Raw genomic sequence first — 15,900 nt, 5'->3', positions numbered from 1 at the left:
CCAATAAAATGGACAACCTGGAGGAAGTGGACAAATTCTTAGAAAGGTAAACCTTCCAAGACTGAACCAGGAAGGAATAGAAAATATGAACAGACCAATCACAAGTAATGAAATTGAAACTGTGATTAAAAATCTTCCAACAAACAAAAGCCCAGGACCAGATGGCTTCACAGGTGAATTCTATCAAACATTTAGAGAGGAGCTAACACCCATCCTTCTCAAACTCTTCCAAAAAATTGCAGGGGAAGGAACACTCTCAAAATCATTCTATGAGACCACCATCATGCTGATACCAAAACCAGACAGAGATACTACAAAAAAAGAAAATTACATACCAGTATCACTGCTGAATATAGATGCAAAAATCCTCAACAAAATACTAGGAAACAGAATCCAACAACACATTAACAGGATCACACACCATGATGAAGTGGCATTTATCCCAGAAAAGCACGGATTTTTCAATATGCACATCAATCAATGTGATACACCATATTAACAAATTGAAGAATAAAAGCCATATGATCATCTCAATAGATGCAGAATAAGCTTTTGACAAAATTCAACACCCATTTATGATAAAAAACTCTCCAGAAAGTGGGCATAGAGGGAACCTACCTCAACATAATAAAGCCCATATATGACAAACCCACAGCAAACATCATTCTCAATGATGAAAACCTGAAAGCATTTCCTCTAAAATCAGGAACAAGCCAAGGATGTCCACTCTCACCACTGTTATTCAACATAGTTTTGGAAGTCCTAGCCATAGCAATCAAAGAAAAAAAAGAAATAAAATGAGTACAAATTGGAAAAGAAGAAGTAAAACTGTCACTGTTTGCAGATGACATGATACTATACATAGAGAATCCTAAAGATGCCACCAGAAAACTACTAGAGCTAATCAATGAATGTGGTAAAGTTGCAGGCTACAAAATTAATGCACAGAAATCCCTTGCGTTTCTATAGACTAATGATGAAAAATCTGAAAGAGAAATTAAGGAAACTCTCCCATTTACCATTGCAAACAAAAAGATAAAATACCTAGGAATGAACTATCTAGGGAGACAAAAGACCTGTATGCCGAAAACTATAAACACTGATGAAAGAAATTAAAGATGATACCAACAGATGGAGAGATCTACCATGTTCCTGGATTGGAAGAATCAATATTGTGAAAGTGACTCTCCTCCCCAAAGCAATCTACAAATTCAATGCAATCCCTCTCAAATTACCAATGGCAATTTTCACAGAACTAGAACAAAAAATCTTAAAATTTGTATTGTTACAAAAGACACCGAATAGCCAAAGCAGTCTTGAGGGAAAAATTGGAGCTGGAGGAATCAGACTCCGTGACTTAAGACTACAGTACAAAGCTACAGTAATCAAGACAATAATGGTAATGTCACAAAAACAGAAATATAGATCAATGGAACAAGATAGAAAGCCCAGAGATAAACCCATGCACCTATGGTCAACTAATCTATGACAAAGGAGTCAAGGATATACAATGGAGAAAAGTCACTCTCTTCAATAAGTGGTGCTGGGAAAAGTGGACAGCTACATGTAAAAGAATGAAATTAGAACACTCCCTAACTCCATACACAAAAATAAACTCACAATGGACTCGAGACCTAAATGTAACTACAGACACTATAAAACTCTTAGAGGAAAACATAGGAAGAACACTCTTTGACATAAATCACAGGAAGATCTTTTTTGATCCACCTCCTAGAGTAATGGAAACAAAAACAACAATAATCAAATGGTACCCAATGAAACTTAAAAGCTTTTGCACAGCAAAGAAACCATAAACAAGACTAAAAGATAACCCTCAGAACGGGAGAGAATATTTGCAAACAAATCAACGGACAAAGGATTGATCTCCAAAATATGTAAACAGCTCATGCAGCTCAATATTAAAAAAACAAACAACCCGGGCTTCCCTGGTGGCACAGTGGTTGAGAATCTGCCTGCCAATGCAGGGGACATAGGTTCGAGCCCTGGTCTGGGAAAATCCCACATGCCGCGGAGCAACTAAGCCCGTGCACCACAGCTACTGAGCCTGTGCGTCTGGAGCCTGTGCTCCGCAACAAGAGAAGGCTGCGACAGTGAGAGGCCTGCGCACCAAGATGAAGAGTGGACCCCGCTCACCGCAACTAGAGAAAGCCCTCTCACAGAAACGAAGACCCAACACAGCCAAAAATAAATAAATAAATTCTTTAAAAAAAAACCCAATCCAAAAATGGGCAGAAGACCTAAATAGACATTTCTCCAAAGAAGACATACAGATGGCCAGGAAGTACATGAAAAGCTGCTCAACATCACTAATTATTAGAGAAATGCAAATCAAAACCACAATGATGTATCACCTCACACCAGTTAGAATGGGCATCATCAGAAAATCTACAAACAACAAATGCTGGAGAGGGTGTGGAGAAAAGGGAACCCTCTTGCACTGTTGGTGGGAATGTAAATTGATACAGCCACTATGGAGAACAGTATGGAAGTTCCTTAAAAAACTAAAAATAGAATTACCATATGACCCAGCAATCCCACTACTGGGCATATACCCTGAGAAAACCATAATTCAAAAAGATACATGCACCCCAATGTTCATTGCAGCACTATTTACAATAGCCAGGTCATGGAAGCAATGTAAATGTCCATTGACAGACAAATGGATAAAGAAGATGTGGTACATATATACAATGGAATATTACTCAGCCATAAAAAGGAATGAAATTGGGTCATTTGTAGAGACGTGGGTGGATCTAGAGACTGTCATACAGAGTGAAGTAAGTCAGAAAGAGAAAAACAAGTATCGTATATTTACACATATATGTGGAACCTAGAAAAATGGTACAGATGAACTGGTTTGCAGGGCAGAAATTGAGACACAGATGTAGAGAACAAACATATGGACACCAAGGGGGGAAAGCAGCGGCGGGGTGGGTGGTGGTATGATGAATTGGGCGATTGGGGTTGACATGTATACACTGATGTATAAAATGGATTACTAATAAGAACCTTGTGTATAAAAAAATAAAATTCAAAAATTCAAAAAAAAAAAAAAAGAAGGATGTAGTGGCATCACCTGTTATTCCTGTATAGTATCTCTTGTTTGGTCCCCAGACAGGACACTCCCGTAGTCCATGTGTTTGCCTTTTAGAAGCATGTGACTGGCAACTCCACTTAGAATATGGCTTGGTTATTTCTAAAAAAAAAAAAAAAAGAAAGAAAAATATATAGAATAGCTAGAATAAAATAAAGGTAAGAATAATAATTATATTTATATTAAATGAAGAGTAGATGAGTAATGGCATTGAAAGCACTTTGTGAGATGCTCTATAAGAATATTACTTCCAAAACTTCTTGAGAATGTGTATTATTGAACATAATAATTAAGATAGTGGCCATCATACCAGATCTGAAAAATCCCCAGATCATCTTCTGGCAGTCTGGATTTTCCCAATTTGTTTGCCTCATCATCACCTTATCAATGCTGGATCTTCAGCTATCGTTCAACTATATGGAACTAGCTTCACAATGTCTTAAGCATAACACAATGTTGTAATCAGACACATTCAGATTTGGTTTTTCAAAAGTCATTGTCTTCTCATAGAATAAATGGAATCTCATACTGTCTTGAATATCTTGACAGATGGGCTTGTCATTTCAGAGCAGATGGCAAGATGAATTAGGCTGAACTCTGAAATCTTAAATACTAGACATATGAACGGCTATTCAAGAGCTAAAGACACTGAAAATATCCCTTTAGACAGTCTGCATTTGAAGGGGATATTTGTTTAAAACTCAAATATTCTTCTACTCTGGGGAAACTTAGATTTCCTTGCAACAAATACATTCTGTTTTGAAAGAGTAGAGACTTGGTGTCAGGCTGACGTGGGTTTTGAATCTGATCTGCTGTTTACTAATGTGTGATGAGATATTTCATCTTAGTTTCTGGATGTGTGAAAGCTGGGTCAGTAACACTTGCCTCATGGAATTGGGGGGATAATTTAATGAGGTAGCACAAGTGAAAGATCTCACAGATATCCATCCCTGCAAATACCTTTCTAGACTGACAAATGATAAACTTGTTCTGCACTTGTAGCTGAAGAGAAAATGGTAGATGTTTTTCCACAAACATTATTTTTGGAGTTTAAAAACATATAGAGATTTTAATAAAGAGGACTTTGAGAAACAAAACAACAAATAGTATAAAATGTATATAAATGTACCAATATGCAGGCATACGTGTGAAAGATACACATTCACCTTATCTTTATTCAACATTAATTATAGATTTTAAAGCACTTCTGGACTCATTATTTCATTTGATCCTCTGTATCATGGCATAAAGCAGCATTATCTCTACCTAAATAAATTTTTTTAAAGATGAAACTCACAGAAATTGTTTGACCAATGCAACACAGCACAAAGTCAGATATGAAACTTTTTTTTTAACTAACTCTTGGCCAAGCTCCAAAAGAAAGGGATTCTGAAGTTCTCCCCAGTTACTATCTCTGCTTTCCCCCAATATTTATGCTGTGCACATTGTTGGTTACATTCTCAGCATCCACATTTCCTTTCATCTATCAACAGTGTCCAAAGTTTGCATTGGAGGAATCCTTACTCACACATTCTCTGCCACTTAATTTGGGTCCTGTTGATTCCCACCAGATCCAGGAGTGGTTCATGTTTGCTAAAACTAATTGTGTGTTTAATCCCCCCAGCTATTTGGGGACTAGGCACAGTAGTCAGGCATGGTCAAAGAAATGCAGAGTGACTTTTGCTGGGTAACCTGAGAAAGAACAGATTCCTCACTCTGAAAGCTCTCTTTCCATGGAGAGTGTGCTGTACAAGTATCAGGAATGGAACAGTAGCAGCCGTTTTGCATAATTAGGGGAGAGCCTGGAGTGACAAGGGCACTGTGTGAAACCAGTGGCAGAACCTGATATTCAGAGATCAGTTAGTAAGATTCTCATGAGCATCACTGGCCCTTAGATTAGGCTTCTATGGAAAGATCCCTAAACTTTCAGTTACCTTCACCAATGAATTCCCTTTATTGTTTAAGCCAGTTTGAATTGGATTTTCACTTATTGCAACATAAAGAGATGTGCTGAAAGGTGTGGCTAAAATTTTGGCAATAGAAAATAGATACTGCTTGGGGTAAACATTTGAAAATTCCTTGGGAAATTTGTTTCTGGAATGCCATTTAAGTCAATGTTGAGAAGGATTTGTAAACTTTTAAAAATTTTACAGCTTTCTAATGAATGCACCTGACCATTATTCCCTCAGCCTGTAAAGAATTTCACAAGTATCTCTGAGCCAGGTGTACAGAAAGGAAAAAAAATAGAACACTTGTTACTGATCTGTAGGAGCTTATAAACTGGTTAGGTAAAAAGGGCTAGCAAATATGATACAGTGAAAATCACTAGAACAGCAGTCCCAAACCTTCCTTTTTGGCACCAGGGACAAGTTTCATGGAAGACAATTTTTCCACGGACCAGGGTGGGAGTGGGGGTATGGTTCAGGTGGTAATGTGAGTGATGGGGAGTGATGGGGAGCAGCAGATGAAACTTTGCTTGCTTGCCCACTGCTCACCTCCTGCTGTGTGACCCAGTTCCTAACAGGCCGCAGACTGGTACAGGTCCACGGCCTGTGGGTTGGGGACCCCTGCACTAGACCGCATATGATCATGTTAAATAGTGTGGGGGAAATTTGAGAGTCTGTAGAAATTCTGAATGACAATGTAGGGTTGGTGGAGTTAGGAACATCTTAAAGAATATGAGACCAAGTGATCTCTGACATTGCAACTGTAGATGTAATAAGGAAAGGAGTGTTGACAGATATTTCAGGTAACTGAAAAAAAGAAGTATCATTTAAGGTATATAGTACTTGCCATATATCCCTAATGTTTCATTTTTGGCTGTTTCAATAGCCACGTAATACAAGGAAGGAGAGCTGGGCTAGGACTCAAGAGATACAATGTCTTATTTTGGTTCTAATATTTACTACATTTTTAAAAATTTGAGGTAAAGCATTTTATGTTAAAAAAATTACTACATTTTAAAAAACCTTTTTTATTTTGAAATAAAGAGAGATTAACATGAAATTACAAGATTGTCCAAAGAGGTCCCATGCATCCTTCACCTGGTTTCCCCTAATGGTGTCATGGCCATTTTATCACATTTGTAGATTTGTGTAACTATCACTTCAATCAAGATAGAGAGCTATTCCATCACCACTAAGACTTCCCTCATGCTATTCCTTTATAGTCATTCCTTCCCACCATCCCTAAACCCTGGCAACCATAATTTGTTCTCAGCTCTAAAATGCTCTATAATGTTGTCATTTAAGAATATCATATAAATGGAATCCATTGTATTTTTGTTTTGTTTTCTGTTTGTTCATTTTCAGTTTTTTTTTCCCCCTGCTTTCCTGTGGGTTATTTGAATATCTAGATTTCCATTTTGATATATCTATAGTGTTTTGGAGTATATCTCTTCACATAGCTTTTTAATGGTTGCTCCAGGTATTGTACATACAAAACATATCACAGTCTGCTGGTGACATTTCATCAGTTCAGTGAAGTACAGAAACCATACCTCCATTTATGTTCCTTTACCCTCCTCCACTTATAATTTGTCTTAAATATTTCTTCTATAAACATCAATAACTGCATCAGTATTATAATTTTAGCATCAACTGTCAAGCATAATTTAGAAACTCAAGAGAAGAAAATTCTATCACATTTACCCACATATTTTTACTCTTTATATTATGTTTCTTCTTCATTCCTGATGTTCCAGGATTCCTGCTTTTATCATTTCTTTTCCATATAGAAAACTTCCTCTAGCCATCCTTTTATGGTAGGACTGCTGGTGACAGATTTTCCTAGTTTTCCTTTATCTGAAACCATCCTTATTTTTTCTTCACTTTTGAAGTGAATATTTTTGCTGGGTATAAAATTCGAAGTTGACAGTTCTTTGTTTTCATCTGGAAGAATGTTATGCCATTTCACTCTGCCCTCTTCAATCCTCTGTTGAGTCTATCTACTGAGTTTTCTGTTTTAGTTATTGTATCTTTCAGTTTCAAAATTTCCATTTGTTTATTTTTATATGTTTCCTTTCTGGAACTTTCTGTTTTGTTCATTTGTTTCCAATATATACATAATTGTTCACGGAAGAATTTTTTTTTATCATGGCTGCTTTAAAATCCTTGTCAGATAGTTCTAACATCTACCTTACCTCAGTCTTAATGTCTATTAATGTCTTTTCTTATTCAAGTTGAGGTTTTTTTGGTTCTCTGTATGATAACTGATTTTCTATTGAAACCTAGACATTTTAGGTACTATATTATGAGACATTGAATCTTATTTAAACTTTGTTTTAGTAGGCCTCATTTGACACTGCATCAGCAGGGGAAGGGTCCACAGCCTTGTTTCTGCCAGATTGAGGTGGAAGTCTAGGTTCTCCACTTGGTTTCTGTTGACACTCACAGAAGAAAGAGGCATCTCATTACCTTTGGGCATGGATGGAACTTCATGCTCTCCACTAGAACTCTGTGATACAATTATGGCTGAGAGGAGTAGTGGTACTGTTATTACTGTCCACCTGGCCTCCACCTACTCTACAGAGAGATGGCCTCATTACTGCTGGGAAATGGTTAAGTCTTAACTCTTCACCATGCCTCCTCTGATACCACCCTAGCAGGGACGGGGAGGAGATCCTCATTACTCTTAGGTGGGTGTGGAAGTCCAGCTCCCTACATGGTCTCCACTGGCAACAAGGTAGAGCAGGAGGCTCATTATACCCAGAAAGGATGAACGTATCAGCTCCCCAGTAGGGCTTGCTGACAACACCTTGCCAGTGCGGTTGGGGTACATCATTACAGCTTGTCAATTGTGGAAGTCCAGACTTTGCATATGTTCATGGACTTTGCATATGTTCATTAATAGCTGGGGTTGGAGGTGGGATCTCAGTTTTTTCCATGGTATTTGGCCAGAGTGACATGGTTATTACTGAAAAGTTCTAGATAGGCTATCTAAGACTTGCTGGGCTTCTCTCCTAGTCCTGTGGTGAGAGAGAGTGGGTTTTTCTTGGGGCATTTTTAAAATCTACAATGATTATTGTTTCTGAGTTGATGATTTCCCTAGCACCCAGTCTGGGATATATGAGGCAAAAAGAAAACACAAGGAACTCACCACCATGTTGTTCCTTGGATCCTCAAAAGCCTAGCTTATTTACCTTCTTCTCTCTGTCTTTCAAAGTCATCTTATGTTTGTTTTATATATTGTGTCTAGGGTTTCTAGCTGTACTTGGCAGCAGAAATAGGGAAAAGTACATCTCAGTCTTTCTGGATGCAGAAAGTCTACTTCTGCATCATTAGGCAGTCACATAAACTCTGTGAAACCATTTATCTTATTTTTGTAAGCATAGAAATTAGTACCAGTCTAACATAAATAATAAAATTAAGACTACCAATCTAAAGCTATTATAAGAATGAAATGAGATAATAGATATGTAAGCACTTCCAAATTGTAATATGATACACAGAAAGAAAAGTGGTTTATGTGTATCTTTCCATATATCTCTATGGATGGTTATACCTGTGTGCATACAAGTATATGTGTACACTCACATATATAGACAAATGTATACTTAACTATATCTAAAAATAGCTCCCATTTCTCAGGAATGTTTAAAAGATTATAAAGAAATAGCTCAAATAACTAGTTTCCATGGTTCATTCTACACTAACAATGATTTGAAATTTTAGTGGCTGATAGGTGATGTGAAAAGCATTTCAAAACTGGAAAAATAATGTATCTAGTTATTGCACGGCCATTTGAGAGGGACATGCTCTTCTGCATTATCTACTTGAACTGCCAATGTAAAGATTACATAAACAATATGACAGCTACATCTCCAAGTTAGCTTTGCTGAGAAACAGCAGCCAAAAATGCAGCATTGAAGATAACTTATCTAATCATCTCTACCAAAATTAGAAGGACCCTTTGTAGTACAGTGATGAAAAAACTCACCCCAAAATGGCTTAAACCAGAAGAGAAAAATTATTGGGTCCTATAACTGAAGAATTTAGAAAACAGGCTCCAAATAAGGCTTGATGCAGTGGTCAACATGTCTACAAAAGCCCAAATTCTCCCATTTCTACTCTGCCTTCCATGCTGCCAACGTCGTTCTAGTACTACCCACCATTACCCTTGACATCCCTAACCCAGGCCAGCAGCTTAAACCTTTCTTCTTTACTGAGGTGAAATACCTCACTTCCTTCTTTTCAGAAAAGGAATGGAGACATTTTCAGTAACTTTTCACATGGCCTGGAATTTATTGGCCCTCGTTGGCCTGAATTGATTCTTATGGAACATATTCTTTCTGATAGAACTTAATTAGGTCTCAAGCCTATCTCAGAAACAATCCCTCTTGCCAGGGAGTGGGTTTACAGTAACTGGCTTGTATTGTTCAAATCCCCTTCCCTTCAGAAGTGGGGGCAGGATCTTCTCCACTAAATCTGTATGGCTGTCATCTTAGTCAGCTCAGACTGTACTAAAAGCTGAATGTTTTTGTCCCGCAAAATCACATGTTGAAATCTTAACCCCCAATGTGATGGTATTTGGAGGTGGAGCTTTGGGAGGTGATTAAGTCATGAGGATAGAGCCCTCATGAATGGGATTGGTACCCTTTTTTTTTTTTTTTTTTTTTTGGTACCCTTTTAAAAGAGACCCCAGGGGCCTCCTTTGTCCCTTCTGCCATGTGAAGTCACAGTAAAAAGACAGCCACCTATGAACCAAGAAGCGGGCCCCACCAGATCTTGGGACTTCCTAGCTTCTAGAACTGTGGGAAATAAGTTTCTTCATTTATAAGTCACTGAGTCTGTGATATTCTGTTATAGCAGCGCAAAAGGACTGTGATAAAAAATACCATAGACTGAGTGGCTTAAACAACAAGAATTTATTTCTCACAGTTCTGGAGGTTGAGAAGTTCAAGATCAAGGTGCCAGCAGATTCAGGGTCTGGTGAGAGCCCTTTTCCTTGTTTTCAGACTGCCTTCTGGCTGTATCTTCACACGGTAGAAAGAGAGAGAGTTCTGGTCTCTTTCTCTTTTAAGGGCACTAATCCTATCCTGGAGCTTCACCCTCATGACCTTATCTAAACCTAGTTATTTCCCAAAGACCCCACCTCCAAATACCATCACATTGGCGATTATGGCTTCAACATATGAATATCGGAGGACACAAACATTCAGTCCATAGCAACTGTTAGAGATGGGAGAGAGCTAGGTAACCTAAAGAACTATCAGGGTACTTTGAGAGCAAGAAAGCATGGCAGTGAATGGGGAGGATTCTGAAGCCATAACCCACAAATGTTTATAACACCAGCAAAATGAGGTAGACAGTCACCTTTTTTTCAGTGTTATGGGCGAGTCACTGTGCTAAACACAGTTGACCCTTGACCAACGCAGGGGTTAGGGGCACCAATCTTCCACATATGAAATCCATGTATAACTTATAGTCGGCCCTCTGTATCTGCAGTTCCTCCATATCCATGGTTCCACATCTGTGAATTCAACCAACTTCGGATCATGGTTGTGTAATGAGCCTCCCAAAATTTAGTGGACTAAAACAACCACATTATTACACTCATGAATTCTGTGGGTCAGGAATTTGGATAGGGCACAGTCTTGTCCCTACTTCTCCATGCCTGTAGCCTCAACTAGGGAGACTTGAATGGCTGATGGGAAGTTGAATGTCTGGGGACTGTAAAAGCTGAGGCTGGAAGATTCAATTACAGAATGTTTTTCTCATTCACATATCTGTCACCTTGTTGGTGGAGCTCCTACAAGTAATGTCTCCAGCATGCCCTTAGGAGTCTTACACGGCTGCTTGGTATTCCAGGAACAAAGAAGAAGCTGCAAGGCCTTTTATAACCCAACTTCAGAAGTTACATAGCTCACTTCCACTGTTGGTCATAAGCTCACCCAGATTCAAGGTAAGGAACACAGACCTCACATCTCAATGGGGAGTATGTCAAAGAATTTGCAGACGTGTTTTACAACCACCATACATTATTATATTTCATCTTCACAAGAACCCTGTGATGTGGATTAAAGAATGTTTATAGATATGGAAAGTAATGCACAGAGACATTAAGGAACCTGCTTGGGATTACTTAGCTAGCAAGTGGCAGAACCAGGATTTGAACCCATTTTCTGAGTCCAAAACCCATGTACTTAATTACTAAGTATGTACCTCATGTACTGTACTACTTTGCAAATTAAAGGGCTTTTTTCATCTGTTCATATGTTTTACACAGATATACTTTGAGATGGAAAAAGAAGCATAATTTTAATTTTAGTGTAATTTCCATTTTGTGGATGAGCTGGTAGAGTTGAGATTCAGACATACATATTCAGACTTTAATTAAGAGTTGTTGCACTTATTACCCTGCTGTATCTAAGGATAAACTCACGGTAAGAATCATCAGCTCCACTTAAGTATGTACAATTTCATAAAACTACATATTGTGCAGATGAGCCAGCCCTATGCTATTTTCATTATATAATGCTGTCAAGAACGTGATGTGGCCCAATAATTATATGGTGGTTTGATAATATGAGACAACAAGCAAACAATCCCATAGGAAAATGAACCTGATAATTAGGCTGAGTCAGAACCAGGTCCAGAAACAGGAGGAAGAGGGGAAGGCGGTATTGCCTACTAACCCAGGATACTGAGAGGAAAATGAAGAAATGTTTTGTGTTCTGGTTATAATTTTTCTAAAAATTATTCAGGTAGTCATATATAACCAGAAAATTTCAATATTATATGGCTAAACGGTAACAAAGCATTGCATATGGTTTGCCAGTTTGCCGTGATAACACAAACGGTAAGTATTTAAGGTAACTCAGGAGGGCTTCTAGAGATGAAAACACTTTGGCAGAGTTTTAAAGGATGAGTATCATAATTATTTGTTTACATGATTGTATTCCCTACTTGAGCAAAATCCTTGATTTCAGTCCCATTTATCTTCATAACCCTGAATGATACCCAGCCAAGTCTACAACAAAATAAGATATCAACAAATGTTTGTGTTGAATGAATGATTAAAGTAACAGATGAATAGAGTTCTTATTAGGCACATTGCCTAATGATGCTGGTAGGTCAAATGGATCATCATTTGTTTTCTCTGACCAGCTCACTTCACTGAGAAGTGAAGGTATAATCAGTCAAGAAGAGAGAAGAGGAAGTTATCCAAATTAAAGCCATGTTGTACAGTTTATTGTCAGCCTTGTTGTTCAGTTTAGTGTACAGCTTAGTGTCACATTTATCCTGGAGGAATAATCTACATACCAACCCACCCTGTGATGTGGGAGAAGCCTTGAGATAAGGGGAATTTGACAACGTCACACACATAGGAAGTTTTAAGGCAGCATAATGCTATAAAAAGACTTCAAGTTAAAATTTGGCTCTGATATTTGTTTCTCGTGTGTTCTTATCTCATCTCTGAACCACAATTTCTTCAGCTGTAAAATAGGGACAATAATAACCTCCTCCAGCTCTAATGTGGGATCAAATGAAACAGTGTTTTTGAAAGCATGTCTCAATGGTTAGCACATTGTAGGTACTCAATAAATCTTACTGATACTTTAATCAATGTTTTTTCTTTATAATTCTGAGTAATTCTCAATTCATAGTTATTTGATATTAGAAGAAGACATATAGAGGTGTGCACACAGTCTACAATCACTCTATTGATATCGGCAGACAAAGGCTTTAAAGGAGGAGGGGGTGCTGTAATTCCATGAATCAGGCCATCAGGAACAGTGGTCCAGGTTTCACACAAGAGCACTGACCCAGGAAGGGCTAGAATGGAGCCTGCACCCTGCTCACCAAGTTGCCAGGCTGCTTCCACCCCCAGTGAGTACCTTGTACCAAGGCCTCCTAGGGGCTAGCTCAGTCCTGTCTTTTATTATATCACATAGAGCACAGATGGTGGGCTGTGATAAAATAAGGTTGCAATCTCTAGCTTGAGGCAGATTCTATGAGCAAGTCCCTCTCTGTTTTCCAAACAGAAAGCAAATATAATTTTGGGACTGAGACAGTTCTCATAGTATTTTGAAATCATTACATATCCTCATCTCTTACTGTACTTTATATCATTAACTTGGAATGAGATTTCAGTTCTTAATGTAACTTACTTAAGTATAATAGATAGCAGTTAAAGAGTTACAAGAAAGAGAGGAAATTTGTTAATTACTTGGTCAATTCCAGGAAATCTTCAGATCTGTAATGGGGAATTTGACCAGTCATATCCCAGAAGAGCAGAAAATGCCAGAATTTCCCTTAGTGGCCAAGGAAAGAGGCTAGAAATAATTATACATTTATAGTTTGTGGCGCTATTACATAATTGTTTGCTTTTCCATCATACCCCTAATCACGTGTTTCTATAGGTCAGCAGAGACCAGTCTCCAAGAAAATCCACCGGGGTGGGTATGAGGGTGGGAGGAGTATTCAACTGGGGATTTAAAGACAAGAAAAACTATGAAGTATCTCTTATGTTTTAGACTCTTCCACAAGTAAAATTGTATGTAAATATCAAAATAACCTTTGGCAGGTATTTTATCTCCATTTACAGACAATAAGCTGAAACTCAAAAAGGTACACATAGCTGCTAAGAAGCCACGCCACAGTCAGCACCTGAAGTCAGGTTCCATGTTCTTTCCACTTCATCACAGCTCCTCCCTCTGAATAGCTCTGACCTCGGGTATATCCTCAAGGTTAGCTTCAGCTAAGCCAGGATCATCAGATGATTTAAAAAGCCCGAAGTCTATAAAACCTCTCCAGAGCCCAAGGACGTGTTCAGGAGAGTGTGGGGTCAGAAGCAAGCTGACCGACATTGTTCATTTGCACAGCCCGCATTCCCTTACCTTGTTACAGTGGCTGACGAGAAACAGCTACCAAATCCTGCCAAACCCAGTGCAGCTCAATTTTCCACACAGACAAGCTTCCCCCACTGTACGTCTGTCTCTTTAATGGCTTGTAGCTGAAGAAGAATAAGAGGTCATCTCTCAGCAGAGAGGACAAAGTAAGGCAGCTAGATTGGCCCTAGTGGAGCCCCCCCAGAAAGCAGCCGTCTCCCTCCCCTGGAAGTGTCACCCCTGGTCCCATTATTTTATTGGTGACATAAAGCAAAACACATACTGTGATCCCTTGTAGCTAACTGTGTGGGCTCCATTCCCAGCACTTTCAGGATCAACGTTCAGTTCTCATCACACTTCTTATCTGTCCCAACACCTTGCATGTGCCTGGAGATTGCGGTTTCCCTGGGATGACTAATTTCAGGCTTATCATTTCAACTTCCACAACTCTCATTTCAAAGGAAAAGAAAAACAATATTTGAATGTGTCTGACCTCTTCCCAGGCTTTCTGAAGTCCCAGAGGAAGAGGAACCATCTAAGTAGAAAGAGGAACATTCATTCCTTCATCAGTAAATCATTTATATGTTAATATTTGGAAGCAATTAAGAGCAGGGGCTTTAGCGTCACAGTGATGGGGTTCTAATCCTGGCTCCTCCGCCTGATAATTGTTGGACGAGTTATTTGATATCACTGTGTAAAAAGAGGTACTATTACACTTTAATCATACCTACTGCATTTTGGAGGTCAGTTGGGAGAATGTGAATAGAGCATTCAGCATGGCATCTCTCATAGAACAGGTCATCAGGGACTGCTCACTCTTGTGTGTGTGGATGAGTGGAGGTCTGGCACTGAACTGGGTTTTTAGGAGCCAGAGGTAAGTAAGAGTCTATCTCTGACTTCAGGGGTGAATAATTACAAATTAGAGTAGATTTAAAATTATAATACAGGAAGTATTGAACTATAGATACAGAAGTGACCCAGAGAAGGAAGTATGACGTTTAGTCTAGGGGTGTCCCTCCCCTGAGCTCCTTCAGGATCTCATTCTTATCCTAATGCAGAATGTTCACTCTCTAATAAAATAGCTCATCTATTTATCCCAGGAAACTGAGCTCCTTGAGGGCAGGAGTTTGTCTTTTCATATTCTGTCCTTTTCTAAATACTCATGATCGATCTAACACACAGCTTACATAGAAGGTCCTCAGTAAATATTTGGCAAAAGAATGAACGGTGGGAGGAGATGTGTAAAACATGTTCTGGGTACAATGAAGAGACCATTCAGGTTTGAGTAGGTTCATGCAGAGATAAAATAGGAAGAGCTTCGTTATGGGAGGCCTAGTATGCTAGAATAAGAAAATTGAACTTTATCGTGCATAGTCACTGAAGACAAAAGAAACAACAAAAGAAGTATTTAAATTTTGAACAAGGTGCTCAAGGGCGAATGGAAAAATGTGAAGAAGATAGACTAGTTGATATATTAAGGTAATGGTCCAGAAATGAGGTAGTAGGGGTCTGAGCTAAAGTGACAAGGGTAGAAATGGAAATTGGGACAGTTTTGAAATACTCCCAAAGAGGGAGATGTGACAGGACTTGGTGACTAACCAGGTATGGTAGAAAGGAAGGGAGAGGAGTCAAGTTTGAATCTGATCATTAGAGTATTCGTGGCAAACGGAATGGGTCTTGAGTACCTCTCCTTTAAGATTTGCAAACTAAAAGGCTGCCCTTAATTTTGTCGGGGAGGAAGAAACTTTACTCTTCTAGGTTCTTCTTTCTGGTCTAATAATTAAATTGACATGAGACAGATGAACAGGAGAAGTCAAACAAAATTTAATAGGATGTATACATAGGAAAAACTCAGAAAGACCGAGTAACCCACCAAAATGGCTGAAACCAGTCACCTTAAATACCGTCTTCAGCTAAAGACAAAAGAGGATGTGGAGGTAGGTAGTGGGTGGGG

At 38.7% G+C, this 15,900-nt stretch overlaps 1 long non-coding RNA gene across 1 annotated transcript in view; it reads right to left on the bottom strand.

Annotated features, from left to right (window-relative positions):
- LOC125965180 (uncharacterized) overlaps positions 1 to 14,021 on the bottom strand; it is a 45,368-nt gene extending 31,347 nt beyond the window's left edge. The window contains exons 1-2 of the long non-coding RNA XR_007478770.1: positions 13,956 to 14,021; positions 3,098 to 3,217 (exon numbers count right to left, since the gene is read on the bottom strand). This is a non-coding gene — a long non-coding RNA (uncharacterized LOC125965180). The remainder of the gene's footprint in view (positions 1 to 3,097; positions 3,218 to 13,955) is intronic.
- Between the last annotated feature and the right edge of the window lie 1,879 nt (positions 14,022 to 15,900).

The sequence above is a fragment of the Orcinus orca genome, chromosome 8 (assembly GCF_937001465.1).
Source record: "Orcinus orca chromosome 8, mOrcOrc1.1, whole genome shotgun sequence".
Lineage (NCBI taxonomy): Eukaryota > Metazoa > Chordata > Mammalia > Artiodactyla > Delphinidae > Orcinus > Orcinus orca.
This window is presented reverse-complemented; position numbering and strand designations above follow the sequence as displayed.